Genomic DNA, 5,030 nt, shown 5'->3' on the forward strand with positions numbered 1-5,030 from the left:
ATGGAGAGGGGAGCTGCAGAGTTGTTGTAGCAACAACAGCTCTCGGGATGGGCTTGAATTTCCAGAATGTTTCTCATGTTGTCATGTATGGATCACCAGACGACATAGAGGATATTGTTCCACAGGTTGGACGGGCTGGCAGAAATGGGTTGCAATCACGTGCAATTTTGTATGTTATCAAACAGTCTGTCAAGGTTGATAATGTAGTTAAAGGAGTGATTGCCACAGGCACACACAGCTGCTTTGGAAAATCTTTATTCTGCCATTTTGAGGAGCACACCACAAGTGTCGAGCCAGCACATCTGTGCTGTACCCATTGCCACTCTGTATGTTCATGTGCATCTGGTGTTTGTGGAGAACCTATTCCTAAATATGAGTTGTTAGAACCAGATGTTTGCATTGATTTGAAATGTAGATCGGTAACAGATGATAGAACCTTAGCCAGGGATCTGTTGGAGGAGTACAGGAGCTCTTTAGTTAACGACACAGCCCGTCTCTTCACTAGCAGGTCAGCCTGTACAGGATTTAGCGCTGAACTTATAGAGGCAGTGGTAGAACACAGCAAACACATATTTGACTTGGCTTACATTATTAACAACCTGCCAGTATTCAGAGCACGCCATGCAAGAGAAATTCTAATAGTAATAAGTGAGGTTTTTGGTGATATTGAGTTGGACATACAGCCTACTTCCCACAAGGACAGCTTCACAGAGCCAGACATTGATTACACAGATTATTTTGATGACGAAGATGAGAACTTAAGTGAGATGGGAACCCAATATAGCAGCACAGACTCAGACTATTACCACCATTCAGGTGCAGGCTATTAGTGTGTTGTATTTTGTTAAGATTTGAAATTACTTTGCCATGTACAATTTCTTGAACCAATGCAACTGATTATAAAGTTGAATGTCACTGTTGCTCAAAACTGTTTCTTTTCACTTGTTAAAAAAGATTGATTAATGATACTTGCATCATTGTGAAAAAGTTTGGCATTTGTCACTGTGTGACAATAAAACAATGACACATGGTACCTTTGTTTGACTTTAATTTAAGTTTCAAAAGTGACATCTAGTAAAGATGCAAGTGCAATTAAGCAAATATTTACAGTTTTATTTACAAAGTTTTCAAATGAGTAAGTTCCTCCACTCTTTCAATTTGGACCTCATCCAACCCCGCAACTCCCTGTACTTAAGTTTTGAGAGAATGTCTCTGTCAAACTTTGGGAAGGCTGTGAACTCTCTGCCTGGTTGGTCTTTAAACAGCTTGGCCTCTCCGGATTTCCTGACTCTGGCGAGCAGCATGGTGGATGCCACTGGACTTTGACACCCCCAGCTCCTGTCGGTGGTGTCCATCAAGTCCTTCAGAACCCCAATGGACCTCCTGATCCTGTTTGCGGCTTGTTCAGTCATGTTGGGGCCCATGCGCCTCAAGAAGGACTTTAAAAAGTTATTGAGGTGTTCGAGGTGTAAGTCAAGGGAAATGTTCTTTCCCCCCCCCTCCCTTCCCATTCCAAAACCTGTTCCAGGTGAGGCTATGAGCCAAGCAAGGGGAGAGCATGGCATTGACCTGCAGGGTCAGTAAGAGTGTACTGTAGGCGTATTGTGTATGTCCGTAGGCCTTATAAAACAACAGTGCTACAGTGTACAACCTCAACAGCCTCTTTCCATCTCCTTCCTTCACTGCATCCTGCATGTTTGACAGAAATAAGCAGAAGCAGAGTCTTGCTTCGGTATGTTCTTTTTTGTGGTCCCTTGAACCTGGCCTGGTTGTATCTGACACAGACACTGAAGCTGCAGCAAAGCCATGTTGTTTTCACTCATGGTTCTCCCTTGCTTTTCTGTACTTATAGACCGCCTTGCAACCTGGCATGCGGCATGGGAGTTCCTGTTCCTTTAGAGGCTGGTCACTAGCAGCATCTCTGGCTCCAGTTAAAATGTCAGCAGTGTTTGGAAACACAACAAATCTGTCCACAACTTGGGACACAACTTCATGCAGCCAGCTCCTTCTCAGCTCCAGTGAACCAGTCTGGATGTGGTCAGGGATAAAGTCTTCTGGGATATCTGTTGAGACATACAAAAAAGTAATGATGATGATTACATATTTTTAGAGGCAGCATTACATATACATGATATTTCACTTGCTTCAGAAAACATAGTGACCAGTCACTGGTAGTCTGTGTATAACTATGATTGTGCTCAACTGTTTAAGCCATTAAAACCGTGAAAGTTTTTGTTTAAGTCGTTGTACCATTAAGTTGGATTTTTGGTGTAATGTTGACTTGGTGGCGACCAAACAATAAAACACCTGAAGGAGTAGCTGCTGTGCTGACCAGAGTTGTTCCATTTCATATGTTATTGTCCTGCTCTAGCAAACGGCTATGTGCTCAGCAACTTTTATCTAGAAGAACTCGTACCTCCAACATCCTTCAGTCCAAAATGCTCCATCGCAGTGGCCAAGAAGAGAGCAGCCCTGTCCTTCTGCAGAAACTCTTTATATGCATTGAATGCAGTATGTGGGCCTTGTTTCGCATTGCTGCTCCTGTAAAAAGATAAAGATTGCATGTGAATTTTTTTGTTTTCGGAGCAGACTCATGCCGAATTCATGGTGACAAGTCTTAATCTCCACTCACAGTACACGAGTAAAAAAAATACCAAGCCTTAATTCATGGTGGCTGGAGTTCATCTGCACAAAGAATAGTCCTGAAAAAGAAATTTACATGGTAGTTAGAAACACTCATAGAATGGCAACACAAGCATGCAGAATATGCGTACATACAAAACGCACATACAAAGAACAACAAATAAAACCACAGAGAAAAATGTTCAAAAATACTTGTTTTTCATGGTGTCGTTCATGATAGATAGATAGATAGATAGATAGATAGATAGATAGATAGATAGATAGATAGATACTTTATTGATCCCTAGGGGAAATTCAGGAAAAAAGTGAATGGCCAAAGCCACTGTGACTGGGGTGTATGGGTGTGGAAGGAGTGTATAGGTGATAGGCAAATATACAGACCTCAGCCTGTTCATGTTAGAAAGCAGTGTCCCATGATCTCTTTCAGAGCCCTCTTTGAAGAAGACCTTGTGATAGATCTAAAGGCATAGATAAACATGAATGAAAAGACTGTGTGCTCAGGAAGAGCCTAGGGAGGGGCTCTTCCTGAGCCCCTCCCTGGGCTCATCCTTGAACAGGATTCCAAGAGGGTACTATAAAATAAGGCTGCATGGATTGGGGCGACAAAGGTTTGTGTTGAAAAAACATACCAGTACAGTGGTGACTTCTTAAGCAACACAAAGTTAAATGAATGTCCAACGCACAATGTTGTGTATATCATAAATACTTACGTGGGTGGAGGCCTCTGACATAATCTTTGAAAACTTGTGAAGGATGTGACGAACCACGACTCTTGAGAAGGGCTTGAAGGCATCTAAGTGCTGTGTGAGGATACGGTTGCCCAGGACTATGTGTTCACAGCGCATATGGGCTTGGGTTTCAGGACCCGGGAGGGAGTCCCCAATGTCGTACTCCATGATCGGCTGAGTGGGCTTGTCCTTGCTGCAATAATGTGAAGGCACTCTATCTTTCACCGCAAGGTGGTGGATCCAGGGAAGTCACTTGTTCCCTCGGACGACAGACTGGTGGTGTGTGCGAACAAAGAAGTCAAGATTATCAAATATGATGGCATATGTAGGTGGTGGAGTTGAGCATGTTGGTGATGCTTCAACGGGCAATACTGCAACACCCAGATGTGCCATTTCCTCATTAGTAAGTGAACCGAAGGTGAACACAGGTGTGCCATCGGCAGGCCCCTGGTCAGTCTGCAGATCCGTCTGTAAAGTGCTGGTAGTGGTGCCAGTAGCTCCATGTGTCACAATGTTGCCACCTGAAGTGCCTTGGGTAGTTTCATCTGTAGATAAACAAAGAAAAAAAGCAACACAATGTATAAGTGGACTACACAAGTTAGCATTGAGCGCTGACACATTAATACCTCAAAAGCATGAATAAGATCACTGACAATTGTCCTGGACAGAGCAATTTGGCCATCTTAATGGCTGGTCCCTCTCACCTGTTAAAATGCAATGTTCCATGCTTAGTGTAGCTGTGTCCAGGTCCACTGTGTCACTTAGTGTTCTTGTTGCACTAGCTCCCTCCACATCCATGCCTCCATGTTCCTTTTGAGACTTGAGGAAGACTTCATGGGCTACTTTTAGTATCTGTAAGTCTTCACCGCATGTAGTTGCGAACTGTTTTTGCTTCCCAACTGCACACAATTGTGTGCAGTTAGAAAGCCCCGCAGCCCCTCAGCCCTAAAATCACCAGTTTGTCAGTCTGGTTTGCGTGCGGCCAATCCTCCGGACATATTTTTTGTCTTTGTTTTTTTATCTTTTTTATTTTGTTTTATTACAGCCTCACCATTTAAGGTTTCTTGGCTGTTATTCTATTTTATCGTTTCTATCTTATTTTACGTTTTTCTGACGCAGACATACACATAAACCCCATTCAGTCTTTTCCCGGTTTCAACATAAATTCCATTCAATCCTCTCATACTAATAGCTATATTCAACCTCTCATATTTTGAGAAGAAAGCTTCTCATTTACAGCAACACTTGATTTAGCCTACATCTAATCTTTAGCCAATAGGAGAATCAAAATCTCCTTACTTGTTTTCGGGTCGACCCTGTTTTGCTGTGCTGATTACTTCTTCGTGCCCAAATTCAAAAGGTTCCTCCACTTAATGTCAAATCCGGGTCACGGCTAACCATAGTGTTAATTCAGTAGTATTGGCCTAATCCTGCTTCGTTACTAAAGGCCCATTTTTACCCCGGTTTAAGATTTGACAATAAATGAGGAAACATTGATCAGAGGTAAAACATTGTAATATGCATGTTTCATTTATCAGAAATTAAATATGGAGACAGAGTATTACATTACCATTCATTTTGTGATGCCCTCATGGTGATGCAGAGGTCTGTCTAACTTTCAAAAGTCTGAACACATCTTTTTAAAGGGTAAGACCATCC

At 42.5% G+C, this 5,030-nt stretch overlaps 1 long non-coding RNA gene across 1 annotated transcript; it reads right to left on the minus strand.

Annotated features, from left to right (window-relative positions):
* Positions 1-2,434: 2,434 nt before the first annotated feature.
* On the minus strand, positions 2,435-3,106 carry LOC118561785. The gene is made up of 3 exons (XR_004930255.1): positions 3,025-3,106; positions 2,633-2,702; positions 2,435-2,541 (listed from the first exon to the last, which is right to left on the minus strand). It is a non-coding gene; the product is annotated as an uncharacterized LOC118561785 (long non-coding RNA).
* Positions 3,107-5,030: the final 1,924 nt, after the last annotated feature.

Source organism: Fundulus heteroclitus, unplaced genomic scaffold (genome assembly GCF_011125445.2).
Source record: "Fundulus heteroclitus isolate FHET01 unplaced genomic scaffold, MU-UCD_Fhet_4.1 scaffold_71, whole genome shotgun sequence".
Taxonomy (NCBI): Eukaryota; Metazoa; Chordata; class Actinopteri; order Cyprinodontiformes; family Fundulidae; genus Fundulus; species Fundulus heteroclitus.